General features: G+C 44.6%; 1 long non-coding RNA gene across 1 annotated transcript; it reads left to right on the forward strand.

Moving 5' to 3' along the window:
- Window positions 1–2,254: 2,254 nt before the first annotated feature.
- Window positions 2,255–15,758, forward strand: LOC142741826 (uncharacterized). Its single transcript, XR_012881249.1, has 4 exons — window positions 2,255–2,339; window positions 10,218–10,319; window positions 13,298–13,443; window positions 15,111–15,758. It is a non-coding gene; the product is annotated as an uncharacterized LOC142741826 (long non-coding RNA).
- The last annotated feature ends 306 nt before the right edge of the window (window positions 15,759–16,064 follow it).

Below are 16,064 nucleotides of genomic sequence, written 5' to 3' on the forward strand. Positions count from 1 at the left end.
AATCTCCTAAATCTATTCAGCGCGCTAGCGCTGCTAACTGCCGAAGATGAGGAGGAGCAGGGAATTGGCCGGGAAAGGGGTAGGACACGCCTCCCTGACAAGTGCGGGCCGCCGCCATTGAGTAACAGAACAGCGACGGACGGCTGTTCTGTTACTCCAAAGCAGCAAGAGAAGAGCCGGGCGGGCGGTCACCGGCGCTGAGGTCAGTACAGGCTTATCCTCCTGCCCAATTGGTTCCCGACCGCTGGCTGTATTTTTACCGCCAGCGGTCAGGGACGGGTCCTTAAAACCCGAGCCATAGACTTTCTACGGCTCGGGTTTTAACTTGCTGCCCGCGCGATCGGGCAGCTGAATGTCGGGTCTCCGGCTGTGAGTGACTGCCGGGGACCCTGAGGAGAGGATAGAAGCAGCTTTCGCTGTTTCCAATTGAAACAAACTATCTCTTGCAATATTTTGAATCTTGTTCTTGTGTGTCAACAATAGTGATTTGGGGTAACCCCTTTGTAAAAAATTCCTAGTCATGATATCTAAGGATATGTCCAAATCTTCTTGTTTGTCAGTATTTCGCTTAGCCCTGATCATTTGGCTATATGGTAAAGATTTGACCATATTCTTTGGATGACAACTGTCAAACCTTAATAAAGTATTACGATCAGTCTAATTACAGTACGGGACAATTGTCCTGCAGCGAGGCAGGGACTCCTAGCATCGTACATAAGTATGATGCTAGGAGCCCGGCTCCCTGCACTGTGTTCGGTCCGGTACTTGCGGCCGAAATACGTCCGTCAAATACGGACGTAATTAGTGTGTGTGCACATACCCTGAGAGGGCTGATTTCCCCTGTAACTGGGGCTGCTGTGCAGCTCCAGTTACAGTGGAAAAACATGGTGTAAAACAAAGAAAAAAAATATATAAAGTTCCCCAAAGGTCTTTTTTGACCTTTGAGGGACAGACCATAGTAATAAAAAATAGTAAAGTGCAAAAAAAAATTAAATAATAAATACACATAAAATACCCACCCCAAAAAAAAAACGTTCCCCCCCCGCCAATGATTGTTGTAACGCTAGCGCTGACCCAATTACCCTAATATAGACATGTAATATATTAAAATTTACGGTAGACAATGACGATTACAAATAAAAGGTCTATTTTAGGGTAAAACGATGTTATTACCAAAAAAAAATAGCTGAAACGTAAAAAAGCTTATTTTTTTACTATTATTTTCAAACTTTATGAATACAAATTCTAAAATAGCAAAAAAGGTGTGTATAAAAACGCTAAAAAAACGAAACCTGCATTGTCTACGGAAAAAACGTCGCAAAAATCACGTCGGTTTTATTTTTTTTAAATAAAAATGTGTGGGGCAACTTTGTAATTACGTTTTATTAAAAAATATTTTCACTTTTTGAGATATAGCTGCTTTGTATCCTGTATCCGTCAGGTCAGCAGGACTGACGGGATCAGTGAAACGGGCCCTGCGCTAAATTATAATCTTAGATGTGGTAGATTTAAGGTGGATCCTGCGTGTCACTGATACGTCTTCTTTGGTCCTGAGATATATTAATAAAGTACTTGTATATAAATATTATCTTAAATGAATTATTTCTAGTCTCCTTTCTAGTTTTAGGTGATGTTGAGATATTACTGCATTATTTATATTATGAAGATATAATGTCGTTTAATATGGTACTATTGGTCCGTTACACGTGAGTGGTTATCGGGATATCCTGTGCACGTGAAAACGCTGCCAGTGGGTTCTGAAATGCTTGGGAATAAGGTCGCTCTGAACACGTAACTGTGGACAGGGGTCTTTGTACCCACGTGTGGATCTACAAACTGCCACCATAAAGATGAAAAATGTTTTAAACGCTACTCTTTATTACCTTATGATATCTCCATTACCACTAGTAGGAGCACTTAGTTGCATATTACTTATATGCTTTTTTTGTATCTTGGACCTTTTTAGGCTGTATCTAGCTTTGTTGTTTAAATATAGTTATATACGATAATGCTACTTGTCTCTGTGATCAAGGATCTGTGCATTGGTTGCTCGGCAACCTAAGATACTGCCGTTCACGATAATGCCACTTGTCTCTGTGATCAAGGATTTGTGCATTGGTTGCTCGGCAACCTAAGATACTGCCGTTCACATGACCTTAGCAGTGGAACGCACTGGAACGCAATACATCATCATTGCGCTCCTTATGCGTCCTGCTGCTTAGCAACTACTTACTTCCGTCTCTGGGCAGTACATCCTGATTGCCACGAGTGATACAGCTGAATAATACGCTGTATTTCCAAGGTTCTATATACCAATGATACTCCTGAAGTTTTGATTGGTGAGTGGACATATGACGATATATTTCAACACTTCTGTTTGCATAAATGATTATGGCTTAATCAGTTGTTTTTAACGAGGGTTATATTAATTATTTTGATTCACGTCACTGTATATGCACTAGTACACTTTATGTATCATTTTACTGTTTATTTTTGATACCTTAAACTATTTATTATACATGTTTTCATACACTTAGCACTGTAACTCATGATAATGAGATCAATTAAGTTAAATGGGTTCTACCCTATATATGTTTTGAGTATTAGATGTGTCACTAGGCTTGAGAAAGATCCTATTGTAGGATTGAAACGTTGCTGTTACATTTGGATTGAATAAACCACCATTTTTTCAACTTGGAGTGCCGCAAAGTTTCTCTTTTTTCTATATCTGACATTACGTCCGAGGATCGGGACGTTTTTTGCTGGCACCCGATTCATACTTATTCTGTGAGTGCTGCTGTTTTCTCTTTTTTATATATATATATATATATATATATATATATATATAATTATAATATAAAGTTTTTAAATGTGTACATAACCTTGTGGCACTATATACAAGGGGGAGCGCTGTGAGGCACTATATACAAGGGGGAGCGCTGTGAGGCACTATATACAAGGGGGAGCGCTGTGAGGCACTATATACAAGAGTGAGCGCTGTGAGGTACTATATACAAGGGGGAGCGCTGTGAGGCACTATATACAAGGGGGAGCGCTGTGAGGCGCTATATACAAGGGGGAGCGCTGTGTGGCACTATATACAAGGGGGAGCGCTGTGTGGCACTATATACAAGGGGGAGCGCTGTGTGGCACTATATACAAGGGGGAGCGCTGTGAGGCACTATATACAAGGGGGAGCGCTGTGTGGCACTATATACAAGGGGGAGCGCTGTGTGGCACTATATATAAGGGGGGCTGTGTAGTGCTATCCACAGTGGTATGTGTGTGGCGCTCTTTATAGGGGGGGCTTTTTGGTGCTATTTACAAGAGGGGGAGGGCTGTGGGGCGCTCTCTACAGGGGGGCTGTATGGCACTATAGGGGGCTGTGTGTAACGCTCTCTACGAGGGGGATGTGTGATATATAGAGGGGGCTGTGTATGGCGATATCTATGGGGGTGTGTAATATCTACAGGGGCTGTGTGTGGCACTATGTACAGGGGGCTGTGTGTATGTGGTGTTTTACAGTGTGTGGTATTATATTCAGGCACGCAGTGTTTGGTGCTATTATATTTAGGGGTACGGTATTTGGCACCATGATAACTTTATTTTAGTTTATAGGTGTGGAAATGTTGGAAAAGTGAGGAGACGTCTGAGTGGCAAATTCTGCAGAAATGAGTCATGGCCGGGAGAAGTCGTCATGAGCGCTGGACCGGATGGAGAAGAAAAGAGGAAAAAAACTACTAGAATCTGAGACGTCGTCACCTGTGAGTCACTAGATTTATAGAGAATCTGTCACCTTTCCTGACATGTTTATTATAGGAAATCCTTGTATTTCACAAAAAGTCTTTCTGCAGTCCAGGACTGATAGACAATTCCCCTTGTCAGGAGGTTGTGTCCCTGCACAGTGTGATACTGTCAGTATGTAGGGACACCACGCTGTGACAAGGGAAATTGTAACACTGTTAATGCTTGCCCAAAAAGGTAGTGTTAAAAATAGTTACTGCGCGGCAGGGCGGCGGTGAGGAAGGGGGGCCCAAGTTTGGGTAACAGCCCAGGGCCCATGGTCTACTTAATCCGCCACTGAGAGGCAGTTATGGAGGCATTATACTGTGTAGAGGCAGCTATGGAGGCATTATACTGTTTCGCAGCTATGGAGGCATTATACTGTGTCGCAGCTATGAGGGACATTATACTGTGTGGAGGCAGTTATGGAGGCATTATATTGTGTAGAGGCAGCTATGGGGGCATTATACTGTGTTGCGGCTATGGAGACATTATACTGTGTCGCAGCTATGGAGGCATTATGCTGTGTGGAGACAGCTATGGAGGCAGTATACTGTGTCTCAGCTATGGGGATATTATACTGTGCCGCAGCTATGGAGGCATTATACTGTGTAGCAGCTATTGGCGCATTATACTGTGTCGAAGCTATGGGGCATTATACTGTGTCGCAGCTATGGGGATATTATACTGTGTCGCAGCTATGGAGGCATTATACTGTGTAGCAGCTATTGCCGCATTATACTGTGTCGCAGCTATGGGGATATTATACTGTGTAGCAGCTATAGAGGCATTATACTGTGTCGCAGCTATGGAGGCATTATACTGTGTCACATCTATGGGGCATTATACTGTGTCGCAGCTATGGAGGGCATTATACTGTGTCGCAGCTATGGAGGCATTATACTGTGTAGAGGCAGCTATGAAGGGCATTATACTGTGGGGGCAGCTATGGGTGGCAATATACTGTGGGGGCAGCTACGGGGGACATTATACTGAACAATTACAAGAGCTGCAGCTCCAAGGGGGGAGACGCTGTGTAGCACAATATACAAGGGGGGATTGTTGTATAGCACTATATAGAAGGGAGCGCTGTGTATCACTATATCTAAGGGGGATTGCTGTGTAGCACTATATACAAGAGGGGGAGGGCTATGTGATGCTATTTACAGAGGGGGAGGACTGTGTAGCGCTATTTACAGGGGGCCGTGTTTTGTTTGACACAATTATATTCAGGGGCGCAGTCTATGGTGCTATAATATTTAGGGGCACAGTGTTTGTACTATTTTAGTCAGGGGCGCAGTGTTTGGTGCTATTATATTTAGGGGCAAAGTGTGTGGCACCATGATAATATCTTTGTTTATAGGTGTGGAAATGTTGGAAAAGTGAGGAGCCAAAGACATCTGAGTGGCAAATTCTGCAGAAATGGGTCATGTCCGGGAAAAGTCGTCATGAAGTCTGGACTGGATGGAGAAGAGGAAAAAAACTACGTCGTCACCTGTGAGTCACTAGATTTATAGACAATCTGTCATCTCTACTGACATGTTTATTATAGGAAATCCTTGTATTTCACAAAGTCTTTGTGCAGTCCAAGACTGATAGACAAATAAGTGTTACTATTCCCCTTGTCAGGAGAATGTGTCCCTACACGGTGCGATACGGTCAGCGATGGTTGGAGACTGTCAGTATGTGGGGACACAGCCTTTTGGCAAGGGGAGTAGTAACACCCATTTGTTAATGTCTGGACAAAAAGGAAGTGTTAACAATAGTTACAGGGCGGCGGTGGAGAAGGGGGGCCCAACTATGGGTAACAGCCCAGGGCCTATGGTCTACTTAATCCGCCACTGCTCGGGGGTCGTCTGATATACTGTCTGCGACTACTGGACCCAAAAAGAACAATTGTGCTTTCATCAGTCCACAAAAATGTTGTGCCATTTCTCTTTGGGCCAGTCAATGTGTTCCTTGGCAAATTTTAACCTATTCAGGACATGTCTTTTTTTTAACAACGGGGCTTTGCGGGGACTTCTTGCTTGTAACTTGGCTTCACGTAATCGTCTTCTGATTGTCGCAGTACTCACTGGTAAATTCAGATCTTCTGTGATCTTTCTGGAGGTGATCAATGGCTGAGCCTTTGCCATTTTGGCTATTCTTCGATCCATTCGAACAGTAGTTCCTCGCTTCCTTCCATGTCTTTAAGGTTTTGGTTGCCACTTCAAGGCATTTGAGAGAATTTTAGCTGAGCGGCCCATAATTTGCTTCTTTTCTCTATGTTTTTCCCTCTCCAATCAAATTTTTAAGCAAAGTACATTTTTCATCAGAACAATGTCTGGAACGACCCATTTTCCACAGTATTTCAGGAGGAAATGCACTATAACCAACATGTGGAACATTTGCCACCCTCCTACCTTAAATAAGGGCCAAATTTAGACCGGTTATTCCACAGAATGAATGACTTCACCAATTTAACTCCTCAATGCTATTATTTTGAACAAGCCCCTTTAAATTAATGATTCAGTTACTCAGAATGAGCGGCATGCAGGTACTAATTCTTGGCTCTGTTTTTTTACTACACCTACAAATAAATTATTTGCTATTTAGAAATATCACTTCTACCAACAACATTGAGTTATCAGGTTAATGATGATGGACTGCTATTTTTGTTGACACTACTGTACAGGGCTGCCATTAGGGCAGTACTGGCAGTATTGCCGTCAGGGCCCAGCCATAAATTTGAAAAAAGTGTGGCCCGCTTTCCACTGGTTGAATTCATTTGGTCACAGCAGTGGGGCCCTTATGATTTCACTTTGGTGAAAGGAACAGGTCCCATCACAGAGCAGGGGCCACTCTTTACACCAAAGTAAAACCTTAAGGGCCCGCTATTCACATAGTGCCCGCCCCTTCTCCTCCTCCATAGCGGCGTGACCGCGTGTGGGGAGGAGACGAGGGGAGACTTTATGAGGGCAGCAGGAAGTTTGAGTCCAGTGGAGGCGTCATGCAGCAGAAGACTTCTGACACAGTGAGTATGTGATGTCTGTGTCAGGCTGCTGCTGCCCGGAGCCTCCTCACATTATATCCCCCCAATAAAAAGCATTGTCTGTACTATATCCTCTCAGCACTGCTTCATAGTCTTGCATCACTAGTAGCAGTTATTACGTTGGCTCTTATCTCCTGTTTTGTGCAACCAGAGGGAGAAGACAGGTTTATTGTCCTGTTACACAGCACAGGAGATAAGAGCCTACGTTGCTAGTGATACAATGCGGTGCTTCAGTGTCCAGAAGATATCATACAGACCTGGGTAAGATGTTTGCTTTCTGTGGGGTGGGTATTGGGGTTAGATGACAATGAAGGCAGGGAGATGTTATTGGATGCGTAGGAAAAAGATGGTGTAGTGGGATGGAGAAAATAATGGGGGGTGGATGACACTGAAGGAGGCATTATACTAAGGGGTGATAACTGGGGGAAAAGAGAGGATATCTGAAGGGAGGGGAGAAATTATACATGGGGAGGGGTAGAGGAAGGAGAGAGGATACCTGGGGGAGGGGGAGAGATCTTGAAGGGGTTGTCCACTTTCTGAAAATCAATGACCTATCCCCCGGATAGGTCATCAGTATATGATCGGTGCGTGTCCGACATCCGGACCCCACATTGATCCACAACTCCGGCTGCCTCCCTGCACCGGATGTTTGGAACGGGATTCAGTAGTTGGAGCCTGAAGCAGATGGCTCCGAACACTGCATAGCGGGCTTTCGGCAGAACTGCAGCTCTGCTCCTATTCACTTGAATAGGAGCAGAGCTGCTATACTGCAGCTCGGCCGCTATTCATTAACTGGAGCCATCTGCTTCCGGCAACATCGTCCGTCGCCCGGAGGCAGCCGGAGTGCCGGATAGGTGCGGGGTCCGGGTGTCAGACACGTACCGATCATATACTGATGACCTATACGGTGGATAGGTCATCAGTTTTCAGAAAGTGGAAAACCCCTTTAAATGCTATGTACACATCTGAAAAGGTTTTTGCTTTTTTATTTTAATAAAAATTTATTAGTGTGTGTTATGAGACTTTGTAAATACTTTTTATGAAAAATTATTTTAACTTTTTGAGATACAGCTGCTTTGTATCCTGTAGACAGAACAGCTGTATCTTTTGCTAAGACCTGAATACGTCAGTCCCGCGGACCTGACTGGTTCAGTGTCGGCTGGTTTTGTGTGTCTCTGAGATCAACCTGTTATCGATCATATCTAAGTTATGAACAGAGACATGCAAGACCCGCTGAGACTGAACCCGTCAGGTCCGCGGGACTGATGGATTCAGGTCTCAGCAAAAGATACAGTTGTTCTGTATACAGGATACAAAGCAGCTGTATCTCAAGAAGTAAAAATAATTTTTAATAAAAAGTGTTTACAAAGTAGCACCAAACAAAAACCACATTCAAAGGTTTACATAGCCTTTAAACCTGAGGTGGGTAGTGCGATAATACCTAAGGGGGTGGAGAAAATATGATCCATATAATTTTTGTACTGTAAACTTATATTTTATGACCCGGCCTCCCTCCCCACACAGCCCAGGCAAGTTCTTTTACCTTAACAAAGCCCCTGTCACCTACTGTGTGCCACCTGCCCCCCCCCACAAAGCCCCTGTCACCTACTGTGTGCCACCTGCCCCCCACAAAGCCCCTGTCACCTACTGTGTGTCACCTGCCCCCCCTTACAAAGCCCCTGCTAAGGTGACTCCTCAATGCCCTCTCACCTACAGAGCCCCTTAATCTGTGTGCCCCCTGCTCATGCCACATAGTGTCTACTTGTCTACTCCCTGCCACATGGCATCTCTCTCTTGCTACAGCCTTCTTCCCCTTACAGAGGCCATGTTACCTCGCACCTCCCTGCCTCCACCACATAGGCACCTACTGTCACTCCTCGCTTACCATAGAGACCTAATCCCATGTAGTTATAAAGAGGCACCCATAGAAAATTGGACATCTCCCACACAGAGCCTCAGCAGATAATCCCCACCAATATATGTCTTGTTATCAAATCCCATATCCACTAGATCAGGGGCCGCATGCGCTAGTATCGGCTCTGTTCCGAGACTCTGGAATTCCCTGACATCGCTGTCCACATATGAACAGCTATGTCTGGGGCTTCCCCAGAGCCGGAGTCCCGTGCATAGCGCTAGTACAGGCTCTGCTCCGGGACTCTGTGGAATTCCCTAATATCGCTGTCCATATATGGACCGTGTGTCAGAGTCTTCCCCAGAGCGGAGTCCCGGGCAGAGCGCTAGTATCGGCTCTGCTCCGGGACTCTGTGGAATTCCCTGACATCGCTGTCCATGTTTGGACACACGATGTCTGGAGCTTCCCCAGAGCCGGAGTCCCGGGCAGAGCGCTAGGATAGGTTCTGCTCCGGGACTCTGGAATTCCCTGACATCGCTGTCCATATATAAACAGTGTGTCAGGGTCTTCCCCAGAGCAGGAGTTCCAGGCAGAGCGCTAGTATGGGCTCTGCTCCGGGACTCTGGAATTCCCTGACATCGCTGTCCATATATGGACAGTGTGTCAGGGTCTTCCCCAGAGCGGAGACCCGGGCAGAGCGCTAGTATCGGCTCTGCTCCGGGACTCTGTGGAATTCCCTGACATCGGTGTCCATGTTTGGACACACGATGTCTGGGGCTTCCCCAGAGCCGGAGTCCCGGGCAGAGCGCTAGTATAGGCTCTGCTCTGGGACTCTGGGGCAGCCTCTGACATCGCTGTCCATACATCAACAATGATGTCAGGGGCTTCCCCAGAGCAGGAGTCCCAGTGATGTCAGGAGCACAGCTGGAGTCTCAGGAAGAGCCTACTAGCGCTCTGCCTGGGACTCCAGCTCTGATGTTGCCTCTGACATCTCTGTGCATAAATGGACAGTGATGTCAAGAGCAGAGCTGGAATCCCAGGGAGAGTGCTAGAAGTGGCTCTGCTCCGGGACCCCAGCTCTGGGCAAGCCCCTGACATCACTGTGGCAGCATCCACAGAGGGCACTGCGGCAGCATCCACAGAGGGCACTGCGGCAGCATCCACAGAGGGCACTGCGGCAGCATCCACAGAGGGCACTGCGGCAGCATCCACCGAGGGCACTGCGGCGCTATTATTATAGTAATATAGTGTTATAATAGTTCAAATAACTAATTGATTAACAATCATTTTGTATTGTATCAAATTTGAAAGTAATGCGGCCCGACCACTTCACATTTTTTCTATATGTGGGCCACTTACCCGGCCGAGTTTGAGACCCCTGCACTAGATAGACCATAAAAGCCTGAATGCTAAAATGTGGTGGCAGGTAGGGCTCTGGTGGAAAGGTGTCTGAATTACTTAAGAGGTCTGAATTTTTTTTTCTTGTTTGGGGTCTGCAATTATTTAGAGGTCTGGTGTCTGAATTAATTTTGCCGTGTGGTGTCTACACAGATGACGTGTGTGCTGTATGAGAAGGGAAGGTGAAAAACTTCATCCAGGCATGCTGCGGCAGTGGGAGATCTTGGGGACTGCAGCAGCCTGAACTACATTTTGGTGAGTGACTGTGTTGTGTACAGGCAGCATCTTCAGTGCAATAATTTTTGTTTATGTTGCCCCCCTGCAACCAGATTTTCTGCACACACTGCTTCCATTTTTGCCCTCCACAGAGTCCTTGTCTCTCCCCTGTCCCTCCACAGAGTCCCTGTCTCTTCCCTGTCCCTCCACAGAGTCCCTATCAGGTTGTGTCTCCCCCCTTGCTACTTTCACACCCATGCCACTTTCTGTTTTCCCAGAAATCCCCACCACCTTCCCCCACCGAGCCACATAGTTTTACCACCTTGCCCCCTGATACTCACCAGCTGTCTTTGCCCTGCCCCTCCAAAGTGACCCTACTAGTTACACTGCTGCCCTCCCACCCCTTTACTTTGCACCTGCCCCAATAGTGAGGGGGGGGCCAAGACTCCTTGGCTGTATGGGGCCCATACATTTCTGAAGGCGGCCCTGCTCAGTGGCGGATTATCATATGGGCGATTCGGGCGGCCGCCCGGTGCCCGAGGCTCCCAGGGGGCCCATGGCAGCCCGAACCGCACATCATCTTGCTAACTAACGAAGATGAGGAGGGGAGGAGCAGGGAATTGGCCGGGAAAGGGTTAGGACACGCCTCCCTGACAAGTGCGGGCCGCCGCCATTGAGTAACAGAACAGCGACGGACGGCTGTTCTGTTACTCCGAATCTGCAAGACAAGAGCCGGGCGATCGGTCACCGCGCTGAGGTCAGTACAGCAGGCTTATCCTCCTGCCCAACTGGTTCCTGACCGCTGGCTGTATTTTTACGGCCAGCGGTCAGGGACGGGTCCTTAAAACCCGAGCCATAGACTTTCTACGGCTCGGGTTTTAACTTGCTGCCCGCGTGATCGGGCAGCTGAATGTCGGGTCTCCGGCTGTCAGTGACTGCCGGGGACCCTGAGGAGAAGACAGAAGCAGCTTTCGCCGCTTCTGTCTTCTCCGATGTCTTCTTACACAGCGTTCAATGAACGCTGTGTATAGGAATAGAGACAGCAGCAGCGGCGCTGTCTCTATTCCTCCCGGTGATCATGTGACTGGTCACATGATCGCCGGGTGCCGTTACTGACAGGCTGCTGCTGGGTCTAACTAGACCCAGCACAGCCCTATTAGTGACAATCGTCACTATGAGAGGGCTGATTTCCCCTGTAACTGGGGCTGCTGTGCAGCTCCAGTTACAGTGGAAAAACATGGTGTAAAAGAAAGAAAAAATATATATAAAGTTCCCCAAAGGTCTTTTTTGACCTTTGAGGAACAGACCACAGTAATAAAGAAATAGGAAAGTAAAGTGCAAAAAAAAATGAAATAATAAATACACATAAAATACCCACCCCAATAAAAACCGTTCCCCCCCGCCAATCATTGTTGTAACGCTAGCGCTGACCCAATTACCCTAATATAGACATGTAATATATTAAAATTTACGGTAAACAATGACGATTACAAATAAAAGGTCTATTTTAGGGTAAAACTATGTTATTACCAAAAAAAATAGCTGAAACGTAAAAAAGCTTATTTTTTTACTATTATTTTCAAACTTTATGAATACAAATTCTAAAATAGCAAAAAAAGTGTATATAAAAAAGATAAAAAAAAAGAAACCTGCATTGTCTACGGAAAAAACGTTGCAAAAATCACGTCGTTTTTTTTTATTTTTTATAAAAATGTGTGTTTGGTGCAACTTTGTAATTACGTTTTATTAAAAAATATTTTGACTTTTTGAGATACAGCTGCTTTGTATCCTGTATCCGTCAGGTCAGCAGGACTGACGGGATCAGTGAAACGGGCCCTGCGCTAAATTATAATCTTAGATGTGATAGATTTGAGGTGGATCCTGCGTGTCACTGATCCTGTCAGTCCTGCTGACCTGACGGATACAGGATACAAAGCAGCTGTATCTCAAAAAGTCAAAATATTTTTTAATAAAACGTAATTACAAAGTTGCACCAAACACACATTTTTATAAAAAATAAATAAAAACGACGTGATTTTTGCGACGTTTTTTCCGTAGACAATGCAGGTTTCGTTTTTTATCGTTTTTATACACACCTTTTTTTCTATTTTACAATTTTTATTCATAAAGTTTGAAAATAATAGTAAAAAAATAAGCTTTTTTACGTTTCAGCTATTTTTTTTGGTAATAACATAGTTTTACCCTAAAATAGACCTTTATTTGTAATCGTCATTGTTTACCGTAAATTTTAATATATTACATGTTTATATTAGGGTAATTGGGTAATATATATATATATATATATATATATATATATATATATATAAAATTATGATATAAAGTTTTTAAATGTGTACATAACCTTGTGGCACTATATACAAGGGGGAGCGCTGTGTGCCACTATATACAAGGGGGAGCGCTGTGTGCCACTATATACAAGGGGGAGCGCTGTGTGCCACTATATACAAGGGGGAGCGCTGTGTGCCACTATATACAAGGGGGAGCGCTGTGTGGCACTATATACAAGGGGGAGCGCTGTGTGCCACTATATACAAGGGGGAGCGCTGTGTGGCACTATATACAAGGGGAGAGCTGTGTGGCACTATATACAAGGGGGAGCGCTGTGTTGCACTATATACAAGGGGGGGCTGTGTAGTGCTATCCACAGTGGTATGTGTGTGGCGCTCTTTATAGGGGGGGCTTTTTGGTGCTATTTACAAGAGGGGGAGGGCTGTGTGGCGCTCTCTACAGGGGGCTGTATGGCACTATCTATATGGGGCTGTGTGTAACGCTCTCTACGGGGAGGATGTGTGATATATAGAGGGGGCTGTGTATGGCGATATCTATGGGGGTGTGTAATATCTACAGGGGCTGTGTGTGGCACTATGTACAGGGGGCTGTGTGTATGTGGTGTTTTACAGTGTGTGGTATTATTATATTCAGGCACGCAGTGTTTGGTGCTATTATATTTAGGGGCACAGTATTTGGCACCATGATAACTTTATTTTCGTTTATAGGTGTGGAAATGTTGGAAAAGTGAGGAGACGTCTGAGTGGCAAATTCTGCAGAAATGAGTCATGGCCGGGAGAAGTCGTCATGAGCGCTGGACCGGATGGAGAAGAAAAGAGGAAAAAAACTACTAGAATCTGAGACGTCGTCACCTGTGAGTCACTAGATTTATAGAGAATCTGTCACCTCTCCTGACATGTTTATTATAGGAATCCTTGTATTTCACAAAAAGTCTTTCTGCAGTCCAGGACTGATAGACAATTCCCCTTGTCGGGAGGTTGTGTCCCTGCACAGTGTGATACTCTCAGTATGTAGGGACACAGCCCTGTGACAAGGGAAATCGTAACACTGTTAATGCTTGCCCAAAAAAGTAGTGTTAAAAATAGTTACGGCGCGGCAGGGCGGCGGTGAGGAAGGGGGGCCCAAGTTTGGGTAACAGCCCAGGGCCCATGGTCTACTTAATCCGCCACTGGCCCTGCTACTGTAGTATGTGATAACGTAACTCTCAAATCTGCTATTGCAGTTAGATAGTATTCCTCAACATACATTTACAGCTATTGTTTCTCTGGAGTGTTACTAATAGATACATGCATTATTAAATATGACACAATTAATACTTAATATCCTTATTGCATAATCTGCCATGCAAGTCATGTTTTATGCTACTCTTGACTCATAAGCCTTTACTGGAATTGCTGAATTCCACTGTTAAATTAAGTATTATTTGTTTTCTGTCCTGTGTACTGTGACATGAGCCTAAAATGAGATGGTCTATATCAGTACATTTCAACACATCAAACGATTAAAAATAAAATCACCAAACACAAGAAATTATCTTGGATGAAGAAATGATCCAAAGGTCAAATATTTAGCCTACAAAATGATATTGGTTGAAGTATTGGGAAGTATACAAAGGTCAAATATTTAGCCTACAAAAATAATAAGCAATTTACCACAAAACCGTAAAAGGATGCTCTTCTTTTGTGTTATTGCTGATGGTGGAGTTCAAGAGGTAGACTTTACAGATAATGTTGGATGGGATCAGCCGAATTGATTGTCAATTTAATGTCTATGTGGACTATGGGACTGCCTCTCAACATTCCTTGTTGGAGGATAGAAGGAGCAGGAATATTGTACAGTATGTTAATAAGCCTTTGTTCCCCAGGGAAATAAGCGATTCCAGTAGTGTCTGGGAGCATGGTATACCCCTCTTCCTGTTCACATAAAGATACATGCTCTGCTGATAGAAAATGCATGTATAAGGGGGAGTTGGGGGACACAGCTGTAAAAGTTATCTTATGTGTATGGCCAACATTATCATCCTCTTTTTCTTTAAACGCTAAACACATACTACCATTTCCTGAGAACCTCTTTCTATTTTTAAAGACGCACTCCGGTTTGTTTTTTTCTATCATCAAGTTCCTATCATATATATATATATATATATATGTGTATATAGAGATATATATATATATGTGTGTATATAGAGATATATATATATATATATATGTATGTATATAGAAATATATATGTATATAGAGATATATATGTATGTATGTATATGTGTATATATATATATATATATATATATATATATTTGGGCTCTGCCTGCCACCACATTGGATTTGAAATGAAAAAACTGAGATGCAATTGAAGTGTAGACTTTCAGGTTTAATTCAAGGGGTTGAACAAAAATATCCTGTGAAATGTTTAGGATTTGCAACCATTTTTCTGCAATGCCTCCTCATTTCAGAGGCTCAAAAGTAATTAGACAAATTAATATTACCATAAATAAAATGTTTTTTTTTTATTACTTTGTAGAGAATCCTTTGCAGGCAATGACTGCCTGAAGTCTGGAACCCATGGACATCACCAATCCATGCATGCCCATGCCATCACACTGCCTCCACAATGTTTTACAGAGGATTTGGTGTGCTATGGATCATGAACCGTTCCAAGCCTTCTCCATGCTTTCTTCCTCCTATCATTCTGTAACGTCCGTGGTCGCAGACGCCTATCATCCTGCAGACATCTTCCACCCCAGAGATGCCAGCACATGCGGCCGTCCTGTCCTGCAGTGACCACTAGGGTGCGCGCTCGAGCTCATTCCCGGTCTACATGGGCCAGAGCACGCACATGTTTTAGATTGACTGATTGCTCCCATGATCACCCTGGACTATAAGAAGGGCCCTGCCCCTTCCTTCATTGCCTGTGCATTGTTGTGTTACCCGTGTTAGTCTTTGCAAACGCTTCCTTAGTGTCTTCCAGTTCCCAGTGATCCTGTACCTGTATCCTGTATCTCGTGCTACCTTGTTCCTGTGCCTTAAAGAGTTGGAGTCGTGTTGCACCACCGGTCTGTCTGCTGTGTTACACCACGCCTGGTGTCTGCTGCCAAGGTCCCATCTGAGCCTAGTAATCGCTACTGTCTGAACCACCACAGCTGCCCTTGCTTGAACTATAGACTTTACTTGGTACTCTGTATTGGCCAACTGCTATACCACTACGGCGGTACGGCCCAGTGGGTCCACATACCCACAGATCGTGACACATTCTGGTACAGGTTGATCTTAGTTTAATCTGTCCAACGAATGCTGTTCCAGAACTGGTCTGGCTTCTTTAGATGTTGTTTGGCAAAGTCTAATCTGGCCTTACTATTTTTGAGGCGGATTAATGGTTTACACCTTGGGGTGAACCCTCTGTATTTGCTCTCATGAAGTCTCTGTACTGTAGACTTAGATACTGATACACCTACTTCCAGGAGAGTGTTCTTCACTT

The sequence above is a fragment of the Rhinoderma darwinii genome, chromosome 1 (genome assembly GCF_050947455.1).
Source record: "Rhinoderma darwinii isolate aRhiDar2 chromosome 1, aRhiDar2.hap1, whole genome shotgun sequence".
Lineage (NCBI taxonomy): Eukaryota > Metazoa > Chordata > Amphibia > Anura > Rhinodermatidae > Rhinoderma > Rhinoderma darwinii.